Source organism: Mustela nigripes, chromosome 10 (assembly GCF_022355385.1).
Source record: "Mustela nigripes isolate SB6536 chromosome 10, MUSNIG.SB6536, whole genome shotgun sequence".
NCBI lineage: Eukaryota > Metazoa > Chordata > Mammalia > Carnivora > Mustelidae > Mustela > Mustela nigripes.
The window spans coordinates 645,234-653,655 of NC_081566.1; the positions used below are offsets into that span (position 1 = coordinate 645,234).

Below are 8,422 nucleotides of genomic sequence, written 5' to 3' on the forward strand. Positions count from 1 at the left end.
ACACGCCGGATGCCCAGCCCCGCGCCTGACCGTCTGCTAGACTCGTTCTTTTCACACTCACATCCCGGAGGAAGGCAGGTTTCCATCTGTGAGTGGGTTACCTGAGGCCGGGAAATGTTTGGCACCTTCCTGGCTCCGTTTCCTCGCTCCCCTCCGTGTCCCTCCGTGTCCCTCCGTGTCCCTCCGTGTCCCTCCGTGTCCCTCCATGTCCCTCGTGTCCCTCCGTGTCCCTCCGTGTCCCTCCGTGTCCCTCCGTGTCCCTCGTCCTCCGCTCTCTTCTCTTTTTGCGGCTGCTTCTAGCTTACAAGTGTTTCTTTTCCTTCCACACTGTTCTGCAGATTCCTTGGGTAACACTCCCTCCTTCACTTACTTCCTGATTTTCCTTTTAATTTATGTAGCTCATTTGTGGAAACCGCCCCCCAAATTCTTGGTATTATTAGTAAACGCGTGGATATTGCTACCAATGCATCTGTGTAGAGGAAGGGAAAATTCTCGATCTGAGGGTGAGAGGTGACTGGGCAGTCAGGTCTGAAGTCCCGGGAGTCGTTCCAGAAGATCCACACGAGCTCTCGGGTCTCTCCAGGTCTGCCTCTCCTGAAACGGGCTTCGCTCCGGGGCACTGGGACTCAGGGAGCGGCAGCACCCAGGGGTGGGTTGTGAGCGGCGACCTGGGAGACAGACGGATGATTCACTAAGAAAAGCTCATGCCCTCAGGGAGCTCTCAACCCAATTTTGCTCATTATTGAAAATCATTTCTTTGTGTTCTCTCCATAGTTCACACTCACCCGCCACCTCCTCCATGAAATGGTTTTTTCTTTTTGTAAGCGTGTACTATTTCAGCTGCATTTTGAGTGGAAATAGTTTTTTTCTTTTTTATTTTTGCAGGTGGTTTTGGGACGTAGCCACACTTTATAAGAATAATTCTCCAGGGAAATGTCTTTTTGGTAAAGCTGATTTAGGCACAAATGGAGCACTGTCCCTTTGCAGAGTCAGAGGGGGGTGACCTCCCCCCTCCACCGAGCGCTCCAGCCCTGCTCTACATCAGCGGACCACTGGGGCCCTGAAAAATCTGCATCCGGCACCATCTGATGTTGAGAGAAAGGAAGTGCCGCCTTCTGTGCTCATTCCCCAACTCCTCCTTATGGCGACACCAAGAAAACCCTGAGCTGCAAATGAAACCCAGAGAAGCAGACAGAGGTTTCTACGTGGGTCCTCTTATCGCTGCTGACTGGTCACTTCGATCTTTCTGCACCTGTCCTCTGTCACGGCTCTCCCCTGGCCCCTTTCCTGCTGCTCTGTCTGGACACTGTCCCTTCCACGGCGGGCCCCTCCGTCCCTGGACAGCGGGTGGAGGTCTGGGAATGGGGAGCTGTGGAGCGCTCGGGGCATGGCTCCTGGCAAGCCCACTTCTCCGCCGGAGGGCGGTGGGGGCTGTGAGGGGCTTTGCCGACCCTGGTGAGCCCGCTGGGGAGGATTCGGGGCGCGGCACGGGGCGCGAGCACAGAAGGGAGGGAGTGAGGAGGTGGGCCCAGATTCTTCTATGTTTGGGAGACTCCGAAAGGAGCAGCAGCCCTGGATCCCTCAGAACAGACGGCGCTGGGCGAGGGCTCCTGGTGTTCTTGGTGGAGAAAAGAACATAAGCAGTCAGGAGAGTCCATTTTAGGTAAAAACGAGTTGTAAAAAGGAGACTGGGTCCACGAGGCCGGAGCAGACTGACAGACTGACGTCGGGCAGGAGGCCCACGGGGAGGCGGGGCACCTTTCAGCTCTGCTCTTCCTGGGACCAGCGGGGATGGGGCCGAGGGTGTAGGGCGGCCCGATGAGACCCCAGGAAGCCGACAGTAGGGATGTGTGGGTCTCTTCACGGAAGGAGCCTCAGGTACACGAGGGAGGAGACTGGCTGGTCACTGACGAGATGTTGGCGTACACGGGGGCAGCTTGTTTTTGGAAACTGTCTTTGTGATGGATAAACCAGGGGTCCCTTGTGTCACTGCTGGCACCCAGCCCTCTCCTCTGAGCACCTGTGGATCGCGGAGGATGTAGGATCCAGCCAGCAGGTTGCTTATTCGACCACAGCTTGCCAGATACTCTGCTCTGGCTCACAGGTGGTTGAGGCAGGAGGGCAGGAAGGGTGACAAGAAGACGGGGCCTGTTCCTTGGGAAGCCCCCACTCGCAACGAGGAGAAAATGCGTGTGTGTAGGAATCAATGAGAGCGAGACCTGAGGCAGCAGATCATGCGACCCGACACGCCTGTGCAGACCCCACCTGTAGACACAAGGAAGGTCAAGCCCCCGGGGGTTGGGCGGCTGGGGACAGCTGCATGAAGAAATGCGGTCTGACGTGGTTCTGAAAAGGGGGATGTCAGATTGGCAGAGAGGAGAGAAGAGAGATTCGGGAGGTCAGGGACGGGCCCTGTTTCACAGGCCACGGAGGAGTTTCACCTGAAGGGGGAGTGGGGAGTGGGGCAGGAGCAAGCCAGGCTGAGACCACACAGTCCCGCTGCGGGCGCAGCACTGGGTCTTGATTCTGAGGGCTCCGGGGAGCCACTGAAGGTGTTGGGCATGGGGGACAGGACCTGGCTCGAGTCAAGTCGTATTCACTATTTGGATAGACTCAACTATTTTTAGAGTTGGAGGAATCCTCAGCACAAAGTTCAGCTCCTTCTTTTAAAGGTGGGGAACTGAGGCCCAGAGAGGTGAGAGGCTATTTGCTGAGTCAGTGGGACAGACAGGTCTCCGATCCCACCCCGTGTCCAGGAGCTCTTCTCAATGCTTCAGGGTCCCATGCTCTCTGGAACGTTACAGTTACCACTTTTGGGTGGTGAGGCCCAGCCTGTACCCTTCCCTGCCGGAGGCCCTCCCCCCTTTGTCTGTCTGGGATTTGGATAACCTCAGAAGAGAAGAACCTTCTTCCTGGCACTGACCGCAGAGTCCAAACAGTGACTGTATCTGGAATGACTGGGGAGTTGGAAATACGGCTGATGACTAATTTATCATACAGCTTGGACATTTGTTCTTTCATCAAATATTTATTGAGCCCTACTAGGCAAGAAGCGTGGTGTGACATGCTGAGAAGGTGGCTCGTTTTTTAGGCTAGCGGGAAGCTAGTGATGAGAATATAGTTTAGGAGGTGCCTTGAGGGCGCTGGAAAACAGGGAGAGGCTACTGAACCCGGTGCGGCCAGCGGCTGAGCAGAAGGATGGCCAGGGACACCGGGAACTAGTGGGAAAGAACCTTCCAGACCGAAGAAAGTCCAAGGGAAGGTGGGGGGCGGGGAGGGAGGTGGAGATGGGGTGGAGGTACATGTAGGGTCTGCCCTGGGCGCTGGGTCTGGAGGGCTGGCTGCCTGCTGCCCCTGGGGTGCCGCCTGAGACCAGAAAATTGGGTGGAACAGATGGCCACCACACGTGTAGACCTTTTAGGGCCTGGACTTTAACTGCAAGGCAGTAGGGAGTCATTCTTTATGCATTAAGGATGGAGAGATCACTCGCTCTGTGCCACACACAGTTTTAGCCCAACCCTGACTTCAGTCATTCAAGCACCTCTTAAAACACAGACGCTGTCAGGATCCCCGCTTTGCAGATGAGGAAACATAGACCCAGGAGTTACGTCACTTGCTCAAGGTCGCCTGGGTCGTAACGGGATAGTCAGGGTTTGAAACCAGACAGGCCAGCTCTCGCATGCGTGGTCTCAGCCATGGTGCTGTGTGGCCTCCTGTAAGCGTTTTAGGCAGAGACGTGGCATGGCCAGATGGAGTGAGGGCCGTGCGGGGCGGGGGACGGCGTGTGCTGTGAGGAGCTGTGTTTGTGGAAGCCTGGGGGGGAGGAGGACGTTTGTCATCCGCAGCCGGAAGGGGCCGGCCCCGAATCCGGAGGTCACAGAAGCTCCCTGAACAGGGCTCCCCACGGCGACCTTTTCAGGTGCTGGAGTCGATGCCCGTGTGTGGGGCTGGTGGGGCTGGTCCACCGTTCCCTTCCCTTGGAGGTTCTCCGCTGGCCTGATAATTAAATGGACATCAGGCAGATTAACAAGATAAAAACAGATTTAATCTCAGACACACGGGAGCCCCACAGACACGAGAGGCTCCGAGCCATTCAAGCAACTGAGGTGAGGAGGGGGCGGGCCTGGGGCGTTGGTGGGGGGGGGACAAGTCCCAGGAAGATGGGAGACGCCTGTCACGTCACTCACGTAAGTCTTTCTGAATAAACGTCATCTTGGGTGTTAGCGCTCTTCCCGGTACAAGCCCCCATCCGGCTCCTGCGGGCGGTGAGAGGAGAGGTAGACAGACAAAAAGAACCTTTCCGGAGTCTGCGGGGTCCTGACCGCCTTCAGCTCCGAACAGCCCACTTGTCACAGCGGCACACCGTGGGGGCCGTCCTCTGCCGCCGCTCACTGCTCAGTGGCAGAGGTGACCAGTGAAAGCAGAGAAGGGGCGGTGGCGGTCAGGGTCCGGTGTCTGAAGGCTTCTGTGGAGCCCGGTGGGCAGAAAGCAGGGGTGCAGAGAAGGAAGGCGGGCGACTGTCCGCACACCCTCCCCGGACAAGCTGCGGACTGCGGGGAAGCGGGTCGGAGGCACAGTTCCCAGTCGGACAGCAGGATCCCACCGTGGCCAGGGCAGCCGGGGGCCTAGGCTGTGGGTGCAGCGGTGTGGTGGGGGGAGCAGGCCTGCTCTGCCCAGCTCAGCTCTGCACTCCGGCTGCCACAGCTCGGGGCCTGGCTTCTCGCGTGGCCTGGCTTCTGGGGCCGTGACTCTCGGGAGGGCAGCAGCAGTGGGCCAGGAGCGGGCAGGAGTCCCTGGAACCGGGGAGGACAGGTCAGGGTCGAGCCTTGGCTTTTCACCTGCCTCCCTGGTTGCTGCCGTGGGAAGAGAGGGTAAGAGAAAGGGCCGAGGGGACGGGCGCCAGGAGGCTACGGTACCCTCCCTGACCCCCGATACAGCAGGTGGCGTAGAATTGTGCTCAGGAAGCATCGGTGAATGAATGAATGAATGAATGAATGGGTGAGTGAACGCCTGCCGCACCCATCAGGACATCACGCGAAGTCATTCGATTGGGGGGGTATGGAAGACGGTAGGAACAGACAGATGAGGGGTTCAGGGGTCTGTAGAGCTTTGCATTTTGAAACCCCTGGCTGGGGAGGAGTTGGGCGGGCGCTGCCGGCTCCGAAGGAGGCCCTTCCTCCCGAGGTCGGCCGTGATTTGGAGGCCTCCTAACTGCTTTTCCTTTTAACACAGAGAGAAGAGACCCGTTTTGCAGGTGGAAAGCTCACCTTGCGAGAAAACCCAGCAGGGCTGCCCAGCTGCTGTGTGGAGGGCGGCAGGCTGTCCCTGCCCCTCCCTGCTGTAGGCTGACTCATTCCCTCTGCGGCAGACAGATTGTGTCTTGCGTGGGAGCCGCTCTGCAGAGCTCAAAGCTGTTCCCTGAGAGTTACAGGAATTATGACCTGCTGAAGGGAACAATTGATCTAAATATGTGCTTTTAATGACACTTTAGTTTTATTATCATTTTATTAATGGGTTCCTAAGAGGCAACAGCAGGTCCCACTGTCTGCAGAAAATCGTTTGCTTTTCTCCTCGGGGACACTTGGTCCATTGGCTCTGAATTCTAAACCCTGCAGTATGGGGTTGGGCCTCTGTGCCTGGCGTGACTCCCAGGCTGCCGTCCGGGCATCAGAAGCTCGGGGCATGCTCCCCCTGCAGATGGCATCCTCCCGGGGTCTGATGACTGAGCAAGACCCTGAGGAGGAACTGTGGGCTCGTTACTGCAGCCCATGTCAGAACAGCTGACATCTGTCAAGGTTTCCAGGGCAACAAGGAGCAGACATTGTGTGCGTCGTATTTCCAGGTGCCCAGACAGAGCAGTCGCCTCCCCAAGAGGAGACCGGGCTGGCGGAGTTGCACCCTTCCCCCCAGATGATTGCTTTGGGTTCTGTTCCCTGGGAGATGTGGTGAGAGTGAGGTTCCTAACCACAGCTCATTTGCAAAGCTCTGGTCGTGTCTGGTGGCCGCTGGGAAAGCAGGGGGAGTTCAGGTCCATTTTTATTGTGTGAACGTGAGTGAGAGACAGCTTCCGGGACCGCGAGGTCTCTGCCGGGTATCGTCAGGAGTCAGGCTGCCCAGAACACCCAGCTGGCTTGTTAATTTAATGCAATTTAACAACTGTTTGCTGAGTGCCTCTTGGAGGGCTGGGGCAGCAAAGGGAAAGGGAGCTTCCAGGAGCTTCCAGCCTAGCAAATGATTTCCCAAGAACGTGATAGAAGTGCCGAGAACTCAGCTTCCCCATATAAGAACGGAGGTAATAAAAAGCCCATGCTGGCCTCGGGGGTATCAAGGAATAACACATGCCAGTAAAGCATTTTGTACGTTTTCAGGCATATGGTAGACGGCCATCATTTGTTGGGGGAGCAAGCGAGTGACGCTGAGTGAAAGCCCCAGCGCCAGCACGTCCGTGGTGTCGGTAGGTACGAGTCCAGGCAGGCATCTTAATGCGGCTCAGGGTGGGCAGAAGCACAGGTTAGGTGGGGGATGGGTCAGGGAGCGTGAAGGCTCGAGGGCGACCGTCAGAATCGGGTCACAGAGGAGTGAGAAGTAGAGTTAGAGACCCAGAACCGAAGGGTCATGGGAATAAGGGGGCTTCGGGTGACTGTGGCACCCAGGGTGCAGGGGTGATGAGCGTCAGGCAGGCAGAGAGGGAGAAGGGGCGGTAGACACAACGGGTGAGTGGGTTTCGAGGCGGGAGGCCCCATCTGCCAGGGCACCGTCTGTGCTGGAGGAGTGTTTGCACCGCTGGCCTTGCCTTTGCAAGGAGGTGAGGGAAGGAGTTTCCCTCTCGGAGGCGCGCTTCCCTCTCTCTGGTCCCTGGTCTGAGCACTTAGTGAGTGCCAAGTGAATACGTGTTGGATGTCGCTTCCCTTTCCACCGCTCCCAGCAGCTTTCGACCCTGGCCCGGGAGCCAGGCTGCCTGTGTGTGCCTCCTCTGCCACTTCCTGGCTGGTAGCCTTACTGACTAGGCCACCACTCCACCTCCGTTTGTCATCTGTTAGATACGAGCAATACCTCGTAGGACTGTTTCGGGGACGGGACGAGTTAGTCCGGCAAATGCTCAGATGAGCACCTTACGCGTCCTGGATTCTGTCTGACCTTTAGGCATTAATGTTACTACTTTCACTGTTGACCCAAAGATCCAGGTGATTCTGGTGGATCACCGAAAAAGAGAGTCCTGATTTGGGAGGCGGACCTTTGGATCCAATCCTACATGGCCATGTCCAACTGCCCTGGGCCTCGCGCATAGTAGGTGCTCAGGGAAGGCTTGTTATTTCAAACTTGCAGAGTGGAGGGGCAGGCAGGGCAAAACAGGGTGGATGGGCCGAGGACCCTTCAGGCAACTGGCCCAAGGAAGGTGAGTGTCCCTGGGACCGGGATCCTTCAGCAGAAGACCAAGGGCCGCGCTAGCTGTGGAAGGCAGGAGAGCTGAGGCCCACGACCATCTGGGAGTGACTGACTGGCCAGCTCCGGCCTGGGATGGGGGTCAGGTCTGTGTTCAGCTTTTTCTCCTGGGGAGGAAGGTCAGTATTTCACGCCATCAGGTGTCTTACATGGAAACTGGAAATGATAATCCCTAAAAGAACGTCTCTGTGGGTTTTTTTTTTTTTTTTTAAAGACTTTATTTATTTATCTGGCAGAGAGTGCCCAAGTAAGGGGAGCAGAGGGCAGAGGGAGAAGCAGGCTCCCCGCGGAGCAGGGGGCCCGATGTGGGACCCGATCCCAGGCCGCTGGGGATCACGACCCCAGCCGAAGGCAGATGCCCCACGACTGAGCCACCGCAGCGTCCCAGGGACCCTTTCCTTTCCAGGGAGAGTCTAGAAAAGAGCCTTGATGAAGCCGAAGGGTTGAACAGTGGCCGCTGAGCGACCCGGGACCCTCCTGTCTTGGACACCGGGACTCTGGAAGCAGAGCGGAGAGACCGTGTGACACACCGAGCGCCGGTAAAACGCTTCTAGTTGCTGTTACTCTTGCACTCTCCGCGGTCCTACCCGCACCCCCGACCCTGGAAACCCCTTTAGACTGGAAGCCGACCAGGGGGATGGGACGCTGTCTGCGGAGGCGGAGGCTAAGGGCGGGGGGGGGGGGGGGGGGGCGGCGGGGGGCGGGGGGCCGGGTCGGACCTGGGCTGCGGCGAGGGCGGGAGGAAGCGCGCTCCGCCGTGTCCTTTCTCGCCTCCGTCGACGGGGCGGCCGGCGCGGACACGACGGGGCTGCCGGGGGCGGACATGACGGGACAGACGACGCGGACACGACGGGGCGGCCGGGGGCGGACACGGCGGGGCGGACGGCGCGGACACGACGGGGCGGACGACGCGGACACGGCGGGGCGGACGGCGCGGACACGACGGGACCAGACGGCGCGGACACGGCGGGACGGACGA

The 8,422-nt window shown here is 58.3% G+C and overlaps 1 long non-coding RNA gene across 1 annotated transcript in view; it reads left to right on the plus strand.

The window, feature by feature from the left end:
- The first annotated feature begins 6,373 nt into the window (after nucleotides 1-6,373).
- The window catches only part of LOC132026036 (uncharacterized), a 146,198-nt gene continuing 144,149 nt past the window's right edge, over nucleotides 6,374-8,422 (plus strand). Inside the window, exons 1-2 of the long non-coding RNA XR_009406743.1 lie at nucleotides 6,374-6,454; nucleotides 7,850-7,982. This is a non-coding gene — a long non-coding RNA (uncharacterized LOC132026036). The remainder of the gene's footprint in view (nucleotides 6,455-7,849; nucleotides 7,983-8,422) is intronic.